This window comes from Erythrolamprus reginae, chromosome 1, assembly GCF_031021105.1.
Source record: "Erythrolamprus reginae isolate rEryReg1 chromosome 1, rEryReg1.hap1, whole genome shotgun sequence".
Taxonomy (NCBI): Eukaryota; Metazoa; Chordata; class Lepidosauria; order Squamata; family Dipsadidae; genus Erythrolamprus; species Erythrolamprus reginae.
The window spans coordinates 90,801,909-90,814,861 of NC_091950.1; positions in this window are offsets into that span (position 1 = coordinate 90,801,909).

Consider the following 12,953-nt stretch of genomic DNA (forward strand, 5'->3'; position numbering starts at 1 on the left):
TGCCCAGGGCCGCCGATAGGGCAGTATTACCGGTACAGGCGGCCCGGCGAGAGTGCTAAGGAAACTAATTGGATCCAGTTGCAAAATTGTTACAATCGGGAGCAGGCAAGAGCACAAGTCAGCAAAAATGCCTAATTTTCTCTATTCTGCCTGAAGAGCTTCATAGCTGTTAAAGATGAAGTTTGGATCAGAGCTAATTTGGTATACATTTTGATTATGGTGTTAGGTTTTTTTCGAAATTGTTCCCTTCTAAGTGTGAGGAAAAGATGTGTTGCTTTGGAGTTGACATGTTTTTTGGAGCCATCTCGCCATTTTAGATTCGAGAACAAACACCATCCTGGATTCGAGAAGCAAGCATTCTGGGAAATAGGAAAATTTGAATATGCAAAGGAAAAGCTGTGTAGAGCTAAGGATTAAGGATTTTCAAAAAACAAACGGGCAGTAGAGAAGAAGCTGGTAACTACAGGTCAGTTAGCTTGACATCAGTTGTAGTTAAAATGATGGAGACTCTACTCAAAAAGAGGATAAATCAGCACCTAAAAAACAATAATTTATTAGACCCAAATCAGCATGGCTTTACTGAAGGCAAATCATGTCAGACTAATCTCATTGATTTCTTTGACTATGTCACAAAGGTGTTGGATGAAGGTGGTGCCGTGGATATTGCCTATCTGGACTTCAGCAAAGCCTTTGATACGGTTCCACATAAAGAGCTGATAGATAAATTAGTGAAGATTGGACTTAATCCCTGGATAGTTCAATGGATTTGCAGCTGGCTAAAGCGTAGACATCAGAGAGTTATTGTTAATGGCGAGTATTCTGAGCAGAGTCAGGTTACAAGCGGTGTGCCACAAGGATCTGTTCTGGGTCCTATTCTTTTTAATATATTTGTGAGTGACATAGGGGAAGGTTTGGTAGGGAAGGTTTGCCTATTTGCCGATGACTCTAAAGTGTGCAATAGGGTTGATATTCCTGGAGGCGTCTGTAATATGGTAAATGATTTAGCTTTACTAGATAAATGGTCTAAGCAATGGAAACTGCAGTTTAATGTTTCCAAATGTAAAATAATGCACTTGGGGAAAAGGAATCCTCAATCTGAGTATTGTATTGGCAGTTCAGTGTTGGCAAATACTTCAAAAGAAAAGGATTTAGGGGTAGTGATTTCTGACAGTCTCAAAATGGGTGAACAGTGCAGTCAGGCGGTAGGGAAAGCAAGTAGGATGCTTGGCTGCATAGCTAGAGGTATAACAAGCAGGAAGAGGGAGATTATGATCCCACTATATAGAATGCTGGTGAGACCACATTTGGAATACTGTGTTCAGTTCTGGAGACCTCACCTACAAAAAGATATTGACAAAATTGAACGGGTCCAAAGACGGGCTACAAGAACGGTGGAAGGTCTTAAGCATAAAACGTATCAGGAAAGACTTCATGAACTCAATCTGTATAGTCTGGAGGACAGAAGGAAAAGGGGGGACATGATCGAAACATTTAAATATATTAAAGGGTTAAATAAGGTCCAGGAGGGAAGTGTTTTAATAGGAAAGTGAACACAAGAACAAGGGGACACAATCTGAAGTTAGTTGGGGGAAAGATCAAAAGCAACATGAGAAAATATTATTTTACTGAAAGAGTAGTAGATCCTTGGAACAAACTTCCAGCAGACGTTGTAGATAAATCAACAGTAACTGAATTTAAGCATGCCTGGGATAAACATATATCCATCCTAAGATAAAATACAGAAAATAGTATAAGGGCAGACTAGATGGACCAGGAGGTCTTTTTCTGCCGTCAGACTTCTATGTTTCTATGAGAACAAACAAACACCATCCTGGATTCGAGAAGCCATCTCGCCATTTTAGATTCGAGAACAAACACCATCCTGGATTCGAGAAGCAAGCATTCTGGGAAATAGGAAAATTTGAATATGCAAAGGAAAAGCTGTGTAGAGCTAAGGATTAAGGATTTTCAAAAAACAAACAACCACATCATATTTTGAGACTTGTGCAGAGAAGATCTGAAGCAGGAGTTTGGTATTTTAAATTTCACATTCTAAATTATATTAAATGCATACACAGTAATATCTCACCGTATGTTTAATAGATATGATAACATCCTAGGAAAAGAAGAAAGAATAAAGAGGGAAAAAAGCTGTTGCTCTTAGAGCCATGGACATGCTATTTGTTAAGAGACATTATACATTACACATTTAAAAGCTTAAATATATTAAGTTATGGAACTCAATAGCAGGTACATGTATGAGAAAAAAAATGTTGGATTTTTTGCACATTTGCTTCATAATGTGGATTTGATGATACATGAGGGTATGTTCTTTTTTATAAAGCAATTTTAAAATTTTGCAAACTTTGGAAAATGCTATAAGGAGATAGGTGGAGAGGTTAATGAGAAGAAGAGGGAAGGTTTTTTTGCTCTTCCCTCTTCTTTCTCTTCTTTTTTCTTGCACTGTGCTTTTTACACCTTTGGTGGAGTTTACTATAGTTTTAAACATTATTGCGTATAATTTATCTTCTGGTTACCTGTTATTTATTGGTATTATTGTGAAAACAAATATTTTTCTAGTGTTTATCCTTTGTGCCATCTTATTGCTGCTTTTAATATTGTTGATGGCACAATTAATAATATTTTGTTAATTTGGTGTATTTGCACTGTTCTGGTTATTTATTTATATGTATGTAATATGTTGATGTCACTTGAATATATTTTCTGCGTTATTAACATATTATTAATCTGTCAAACAAGTGTACCTTGTTGTAGTGGCAGGGTTGTTTTTTTTTTAAAAGGTAAATTTAATACATAATTGGTACGTCGCAAAATAAAGTAGTTTTAAAATGGTGGTGGGGGGCCCAGACACTTAGGCTGTATGGGGCCCCAAAATTCCTGATGGTGGCCCTGACCATGCCCACCCAGGTTTTGTGGCTCCCAGGGTTTTTTTCGTGTGGGAAAGGGGGTCCAAATGGCTCCTTGAGTATTTCAGTTTTCAGACTCCTGCTGCAGTCCAAATTTTTCTTTGCAAGTTGAAGAGTATTCCACTATCCAACTGATTTTAAAATTTAGTTATCAAGGACTCTCTGTAAATCTGAAACACCATTGCATATTTCTTAGAGATACCACTGATTCCAGAATTATCCATGCTTGAACACAGTCTATATATAGAATTCCCACCTCTAGAGGGTATGTTGACTCTCTGTGTGTATGTGTTCAGCTGGAAACCAAAACCATTTTTTTTTAAAAGCAGACTTGGGATTGCTTTGTGTTGCTTAGTTTTATTTTTTGCTTTTGGCTCATTTAAATTTATGTTTCAAATGCTGCTTTTAAGATGGGGATTTTGTTTTAATTTTAGATTTCTGGGAATGTCTGTTTTTTATTGTATTAGCCACTTTCAGTCATGTTTTCTTAGGGTTAAAAACAAGATACACAGCCAAAGCAGCAATTTTATCAATTATTATGCTTACCTTATAAAGGAAGGCTGCAGTTGTTTTTCCATTATTATTATTAAGCTATTCTACTGCCCTATAGAATGATATACAGTACTGTGGCTTATATGGTGATATATTGTGGCTTAACTCCCTCTCATATGTGGAGTTATAACATATAGAGACGTTGCCCTATGACCTTCTTTCTCCTGCAGATGTGTATGCGATGTGTGTGTGTTCTAAGAAAAAGCTATTGTTGCATCATTCAATTTTATTTTTTCTCACCAGTAGGGGTATTGTTATGCAATGTACTTATATGAGAACTAGAACAATGCCTTACACACAGTGATGGGCTCCTACAGGTATGGTCAGGTACACAGTACCGGTTGCAAAATTTTGGTCAGGTACACAGTACTGGTACAAAATTTTGGATTTTGTTTCTTTTTTCCCCTTCTGGGCTCTGGGTCTGGTTTTTTCCCATCACAGTAAATGAGGTTGAATGTGTATAATTGTAGAAGAGCCGTGTGTGCGAGTTTGCACATACACTTTATATAGTAGATAATCAGGGGTGGGCTACTGCCCGGATAGTGGGGGAAACACAGTGGGGTAGCGAAAATGGAGTTCCACCCCAGAGCACCCAATTTGCACTGAAAGATGTTGAAACAAAATGCATAAGCCACGCCCACGGTGTGGTAATACAAATTTTGGTAGCCCATCACTGCTTACACTGCTTACACATCATCAAAAAAGATTTGGCTTTGAAAATTTAAGAAATAAGTATATCTCACCATAGTAAAAACATAGCAAAAGAGTGGCCTAGATATGTACTCAGACTGATAGTCCTGTTGATGGGAAATAGGAATAACAATAGCACTTAGACTTATATACCACTTTATAGCCCTTTACAGCTAGGGTGGGATTGAAATTTTTTAGCAACCAGTTCACTGCCCCTTTGTCTGTTTGTTTGTTTGTTTGTTTGTTTGTTTGTTAGTTACTTTGTTTGTTCGTTCATACATTCATTCATTCATTCATTTATTGGACATATGCCACCCCTCTCCATGGACTTGGGGCAGCTTACAACATTTTAGTAAAGGATACAATAGATAAAACATTCTAGGCCAATTAATAAGATAATAACTTTTTTAAAAAATCTTAAAACTAAACATTTAAAATCAAAATGTCACACACATACTATCGCATCAGATACATTCATTGGGCAGAGGCTGGGATCTAATGACCCCAAGCCTGGTGACATAAATGTGTTTTCAAATTCTTACGGAAGGCAAGGAGGGTGGGGGCAGTGCAAATCTCTGGGAAGGGGAGTTGATTCCAGAGGGCTGGGGCTCCGACAGAGAAAGCTCTTCCCCTAGGCCCCACCAGCCAGCATTGTCCGGTTGACAGGACCCTGAGGAGACCAACTCTCTGGGACCTAACCAGACACTGGGATTCGTACGGCAGAAGGTGGTCTCAGAGATAATTGTTGCTGAGTGGTCATGGCCATGGATGTGTAGTCTACTCGGCCTCCTGCACCATGGTTGGGGGGCATTTTCACCCTCCCCAGGCTCTGGGGGCTTTCTCTAAGCCTCCAAGAGGACAAAAACAACCTTTCCCCAGGCACCAGAGGCTCTCCAGAGGCCAGAAATGGCCCCATATCCGGACTTACGGTACTTCTGGCAGGCTTGTTTTTTACCCTCCCAGAGACTCCATGTGTGCCCTCCGTGTGTGCCCTGGCATCCAAAACGGGCCACGTGGAGACTCCTGGGGAGGGTGGGATGGGGTAGACAAGGTCAGCCAGTCCTTGGGAACAACTGGTTCAACAAACCAGATTAAAATTAACATCTGAGCGGAGCAATTGTAGAAACATAGAAACATAGAAGACTGAGGGCAGAAAAAGACCTCGTGGTCCATCTAGTCTGCCCTTATACTATTTCCTGTATTTTATCTTACAATGGATATATGTTTATCCCAGGCATGTTTACATTCAGTTACTGTGGATTTACCAACCACGTCTGCTGGAAGTTTGTTCCAAGGATCTACTACTCTTTCAGTAAAATAATATTTTCTCACGTTGCTTTTGATCTTTCCCCCAACTAACTTCAGATTGTGTCCCCTTGTTCTTGTGTTCACTTTCCTATTAAAACACTTCCCTCCTGAACTTTATTTAACCCTTTAACATATTTAAATGTTTCGATCATGACCCCCATTTTCCTTCTGTTCTCCAGACTATACAGATTGAGTTCATTAAGTCTTTCCTGATACATTTTATGCTTAAGACCTTCCACCATTTTTGTAGCCCGTCTTTGGACCTGTTCAATTTTGTCAATATCTTTTTGTAGGTGAGGTCTCCAGAACTGAACACAGTATTCCAAATGTGGTCTCACCAGTGCTTTATATAAGGGGATCACAATCGCCCTGTTCCTGCTTGTTATACCTCTAGCTATGCAGCCAAGCATCCTACTTGCTTTTCCTAATGCCCGACCACACTGCTTACCCATTTTGAGACTGTCAGAAATCATTGTAGCTCATTTTTGTGTTAAATGTTGTATGTCTTGTCTGTCTTATATTTTAAAAAATCAATAAAAAAATTTTTTTTTAAAATTAACATCTGGTTTCCCTGAACTGATCTGAACTGGCTGAATTCCAACCATTTACAGCCTTCTGTAAGAGGTTTACAGAATCAGCATATTGTCCCCAACAATCCGAGTCCCCATTTTACTAACCTTGGAAGGATGGAAGGCGGAGTCAACATTGAGCCAGTGAGGATCAAACTCCTAGTAGTGAGCTGAATTAGCTTGGAATACTGCATTCAGCACCACCAAGATTCCTGGTGCTAAGGTCTTTCCTTTTCATCTCTATGATTCTGTATCTTGAACTTGGCCTTCGGGAGGACTCATCAGACGAAGAACATTCTCCAATGGAGGACTTTCTTTTGATATGTAACCACCGTAACAAAAACAAAGTGAAGCAAAACACTAAAGTTGTTTCTATATCAAGCTGACGGAAAAATCTTAGGTAACGGTGTGTCATTACTCACGTGTTACTCAAATTTCAGATTCATAATATTATGTGATCTAAAAATGGCCACCATCTTGGATACCTTGTGAGTGGTCCATGACTGGGTCAGTTAGTCACAGATTCTGAGGAGGATGAACTGGGCCCGTCTTGTTACCCTAGGCCAGTGTTCTTGACAACTGAGTCAGATAATGAGAATGAGGGAGAGTTGGAACCTGAGAAACATGAGGAACCTCCAGAGACTGTAGAAACCCCAATGGTGGTAATGTCTGAGTTAGAGGAGGAGGGGCACATGGGAGAGGAGCCCCTATTAGATGCCCAGGTTAGAAGGTCACCAAGCAGACAGGAATATCTTCATGGGAAATAGTTCAGAAAGTGAGTCTATGAAAGAAAGTCTATTCAGTTATATCTCTAAAAAACAGTTGACTACACCCAGACAAGTTATAAAGGAGGATTTCTGGGTACCGGAGTGTGGTGTTGCAACATTCATAATGGTGGCAGTTCTAGATTTGAGGTTCCAGAAATGCCACACTGGCAACCTGCTATTATTCTTCTAAATTCATTGGGCAGAGAAGCAGCTGTGGGAGCACAACCTAGAGAATCGTGAGTGTGTGTATGTATAACCAAAGAACACTTATCTTACTGAGGAATGTGATAATTAGCTTTGAATCTCGGCTGCGTGGTGTTTTATCTCTTATCTAATTTAACATGGAAAGCTGCCAAGCTGGACTGAAATGCGTGAATTTGCTTGTATAACTCCTGCTTGGTATGTAAAAGTGTGTTATTTGAAATCTCAGTGCATGGATTCTCCCTTTGTTCCGATCCAAATAGGCCAGAGCAGAACACCTTTAATCTAAATTCTATAACTTTGATTTGCTGTCCATTTTAAATTATTGCAAGACGACAGCTATTCTGAAGGTAAATCTGAAACTTTGGGTAAAGCATGCAGTTAGGTCCCACAGCATCAGTCTTCTCCATGTCCCGTCAACTAGACAATGTCATTTGTCTAGTGGAGGCCCTGGCCCTCTGGAATCAGCTCCACTCGGAGATTTGCACTGCCCCCACCCTCCTAGCCTTTTGCAAGAGTTGTAAGACTTATTTATGCCGCCAGGCTTGGGGCAATTAGATATCAGCCCCCTGGCCGACGAATGTTTGTATGGTTGATGTTTGAATGGTTATGACTGATATCATAACTGGAGATTTTAGATTGTTAGTTAGTTTTTAATCAATTGGATTTAACTGTTGTATTCTATTGTTTTTATACGTTGCCCCGAATCCTTGGAGAGGGGCGGCATATAAATTCATATAGATAGATAGATAGATAGATAGATAGAGAGAGAGAGAGAGAGAGAGAGAGAGAGAGAGAGAGAGAGAGAGAAAGAGATAGATAGGTAGGTAGGTAGATAGATAGATAGATAGATAGATAGATAGATAGATAGATAGATAGATAGATAGATAGATAGATAGATAGATAGATAGATTTTAAAAACTTATTCCACTTGGATTCATTCTGCCCAATTTTTCCCTTTAGCCTAAGCAAATAAATATATTTTTGAATTATGATACTAATTGAGGCAACGGGGCACATTTTGTTCTTTTCTCTCCTTTTCTTCCCTGAAGAAATGAAAATGATCTGCTTTATTAGTGCAAGTGTCCCAAAAATAAGTGTCTACTACAATTTTTTGGTAGCTTTGATTGATCTTTTAATATGGCAGCCTTGTGGGGAGGTTGTTCAGTCAGCTAAATGCAATTAATAAAAATGAATTGGTCACAACTTAGTCTGCCTTGTGATCTTCTTTTGCTTTCTATTTGTGGAGCTGGTAGCATTTCATCAGCAATTTCTAAATCCCATTTGAGGAAATAGGAAGAGTGCAATATGGATGCCTCATATCTGGGTCCATTTAATGAAGTGTAAGAATTCTAAACAGATGTCTTGCTCAGTTAAAATTAAAAGCCAGAGATGACTGATCTTCATTTAGAAAACTGGTGCCTGCCATCTCACTTTAAATATACCAAAAAAAGGGGGGGGGAGGGAAAAAGACGAGTTAAATGCATCTTAGCAAGTGTATTAAAAACCTTTGTGAAATTGGTTGAAAAAGAAGAAAATAAAACAAGCTGAATTTGATGGTTAACCTTGTGAATTACAAAGCTGCGCATGTTGCTAAGGAAACTTGTATTCTTGTAGAGTTTTATTTACAATTTTCTTTAATCTTCTAGAGCATATCCTGAAGTTTAATTGGATATTTTTAACAGCAGCTGTATACTCAGCAACTGCCTATTAGGTGCTACTCCTCTTGGAAAGATAAATTGAAACCACACAACCAGATATCACAAAAATGCCAGGAAAACGACAGATGTTGCACCATGCATTGCCTTTAGAAACTGTGTAATGTTTCAATAGTCAGGGACATGTGTCGTGTTGTACAGAGAAAAAGCCCGCTAATTCCTTGCAACAGGGATGTCTGACCTATCATATTACCAAACAACTGCAGCAGTGACACAACCAACAAGGATTTGCTGCACCAGTTTCCTCGCGCATTTATGCTAGCGCAGCTTTCACAAACAATTTTACTTTCTTTCACTAGCTGTTTAAGAACAGGGTCAAAAAGCAAGTGGGGGGGGAATAAGCTTAACTAAATATAATTATTTAATTTCCTCTTCGTTGAGTTACATTGATCTCTCATCTTTAAGGAACATTGACTTTTAAGCCTTGAAATTAATCACTTCTTCCTGCAATGCGCTTTCCTTTAAAGAAAAAAAGCCAATTGAAAAGTGAATTAAGTTAATCATGTTGAATGAGCTCAATAAGTTGACCTCCCTGCTCTCCATCCAAACCAAACAATTTCATCCCACCTTCAGATTAAATTGATTTCTCATGAGAACAAGAGCGGGAAAATTGTTTAACTCTACGACTGTGAAACTAGAACATCTGCTTGAAAGGTATTATAGCATTATGGAGGTCAAAAAGCATAGCTAAAAACAGAGGACAGAGTCATAGCTCATAATAAAACACCCCTTTAGCTGGCAGAACAGTTTTAGCTCCCAGAAATGAGGTTCAAAATCTTGTTAGGGAGCAAATATTCCAGTCAACCAGAAACCAGGATTTTTGTTCCGATCATGAATGGAATAAAGACTGGGTTCATCTATTTGGGCGGCTGAATTTGTAAATGTCAAATGGTCTATGCCTTTTTTCACAAAAGGAACAAAATGCTGCTGCTTAAGCAAGTGGCATAGCTCAACAATCAATGAACTTGACAATTTCGGTTATTCGTTAGAGTGCCCAGTGAAAGGTAGCATGAAAAGAATTTTGGTCTTCCAAATCCCTTGAATTCACCTACTCCTTGGATGTTGCAAAGTACCAGTTAAGTGCATTGGGCTATAAAAGGTATAGACTGGCCTTGCACATACGTGCTAGTCATTCATGACTCTAGGGGGCGGTGCTCCACTCTGTTTTTAAGCCGGAGAACAAGCGCTGTCTGATGATGATTCTGCACTCATGTGGCCGGTGTGAATAAATGCCAAAGGCGCATGGAACACTGTTACCCACCAATATTGGGTTCCTGGATGGATGGATGGGAGGGAACAGTGGTACAGTAGGAAAAATGTGCTTTAGTGGGTGTTGTGGTTAGCTCTTGCCCAGCTCCTGCCCCAAGGAATGTGGATGTGGGGGAGACATCCACATGCTGCAGGCCTGTTTTGCTCCCAGTGGAATCTGATGATGAAGGCTCCTCTGCCCAAGAAGACATGAGTGACAGGGAGGAGGAGAGTGTGGCAGACAGCTCAGAAGGAGATCAATTATCTATCTCCTTCTTGGATTCAGAACAAGAGTTAATGATACAGCCACGCATGTGGAGAGCGATGCATAGGCAGCAACAACTGAGAGATTATTATCAAAGAAAATGAGACCACCTGTGGTTGGGTGGGGCTGTGGTAATTAGTGAGGCTGCTATAAATAGCAGCCTGTGGGTTTGGCCATTGTGGAGGATTATCTGATCGTTGTGTTTCGTGCCTGTCTTGCTGACTTTGACCTTGGTGTGTTGCTTTCCCCCCCGCTTTGAAACTAAACCAGAGCAAAGTGTGTTTCACTTTGTGAAAGAAGAATGACTGTGAATTGCCTCACAGCTGCAAGCTAAGTATCACAGAACTGATAAGGGACTTGTACAAATTACCAGTTTGTTTGGAGAGCAGTGCTCTTTGCTATACAAAAAGAGTGCTTAGTTTATTTTAATTTTCATTATAAAGAACATTGTTTTGAATTTTCAAACGTGTGTGTGTCTGAAATTTGTACCTGTGAATTTTTGGGAGGATTCTACCAGAGAGCCCGACAGAACAGTGGGTGTGGCTTGGTGAGTGTGGCAGGGGAAGGATACTGCAAAATCTTCATTCCCTCCCCACTTCTGAGGAAGGATACTGCAAAATCTCCATTCCCACCCCTCTGGGACCAGTCAGAGGTGGTATTTGCTGGTTCTCTGAACTACTCAAAATTTCTGCTACCGGTTCTCCAGAACCTGTCGGAACCTGCTGGATTTCACCCCTGGTTATAAGTCACTTTTTAAACGAGAGTTTAACTTCAAACAGTCACTAAATGAATATTTTTAAATTGAGAACTACCTGTGAAGGAAGGGGCAACTCACTGCCCAACATAATTATGACACTGCCCACATTTTCCATTCACCAAGCTGGCCATTTTGATATATTTACATGACACATCCAACTTTAACATAATCTTGGTTCACTAACCCCAGTTTTCTGGATTCACTTTGTACAATAATCCTATTCAGGTTTTCTGTTTATGCACTTAATCCGATCCAGAAGAAATAGTGCTCACTCCCACTTCTTCCCTTATCATGCTGTGACATAAATGAAGATATTGTGTCTATAGCTCTGGCACAGTGGTATGTAGGCAGTTTGCATGGAATCAAAGAAAGCAGAACTAGTTTCTCTTTTGCAGACAGCTGTGTCACAAGCACCAAGGCAGCCTTTTCATTAATTATCTCCAATGCATCAAGGAGGGAGAAGAGATTGCTCCCTGCACCTTCACAGGGTGAAAAAAAACCAAATTGAGTTAGCTGTTAAACCGGGCAACTGGCATCTAAACCAATTACGTTTAATATATTCACATAGATGGGGAAGAAATGGAGATTGCGAGACAGATTTTATTTTCCTGGGTTCTAAGATCACCGAAGATGGGGATTTGCAGCCAAGAATTAAAAGACACTTGTTCCTGGAGAGGAAAGCTATGACAAACCTAGACAGCATACTAAAAAGCAGAGACATCACCCTGCCAACAAAAGTGCATATAGTCAAGGCTATGTTTTTTCCCAGTTGCAATGTACGGTGGTGAAAATTGAACCATAAGAAAGTCTGAGTGTCAAAGAATTGACATCTTTGAACTATGGCGATGGAGAAGAAGACTCCTTTGAGTCCCTTAAACTGCAAGGCGATCAAACTGGTCAGTCCTAGAGGAGATCCACCCTGACTGCTCTTTAGAAGGCCAGATCCTGAAGATGAAACTCAAGTACTTTGGCCACCTAATGAGAAGGAAGGACTCGCTGGAGAAGAGCCTAATGCTGGGAAAGATTGAGGGCAAAAGAAGAGCAGGGCGACAGAGAATGAGGTGGCTGGATGGAGTCACTGAAGCAGTCAGCATGAGCTTAAATGGACTCCTGGGGATGATAAAGAGCAGGAAGGCCTGGGGGAATGTTGTCCGTGAGGTCATGATGGGTTGGACATGATTTTGCAACGAACAACAACAACAAACATTCACATAATATACCAGGTTAAAATGTGGCTGATTAGTTTGTAATTCAGGATAGTGCCACCAAATCTCAGTTGCAAATATCTAAATATCCCAACATAGTTTTGTGCCGTGTAGCAGTTGTTTATTTATTTTTTGCTGCCTTGATCTGGTAAGTTAAATCTTGCTTTCTGAGAACATCATGTTCTTTTCTGAAACAATTTGTTCTACAGAATTATCTTGCCCTACAAGAGGAAGAAGGAGGATCCCCCCTGCTCAAGAGAAGCAATATTTTCAGCTGGAAGGGAACACTCTGTAACCAGACTAGGAACTCTACTCCATAATTGGCTCAACATTATTCAATCAGAATTTAAGGCAAAATTTAAGGCAGCAAGAAAGTGTTTACTCCCAGGCAAAGGTTCCGTAATTCCCTAACAGTTGCTGGAATTGGGTATGTGTAGTTTAATGTAAAGAAGGACTGGGGAGACATGATAGCAGTGTTCCAATATCTCAGGGGTTGTTACAAAGAAGAGGGAGTCAGGCTATTCTCGAAAGCATCTGAGGGTAGAACAAAAAGCAATGGGTGGAAACTAAACAAGGAGAGAAGCAACCTAGAACTAAGGATAAATTTCCTGACAGTTAGAACAATTGATCAGTGGAACGGTTTGCCTCCAGAAGTTATGAAGTTTTTAAGAGGAGATTGGACAACTATTGGTCTGAAATGGTATAGTTTCTTGCCTGAGCAAAGGATACCTCCCAGCGATTAGGGC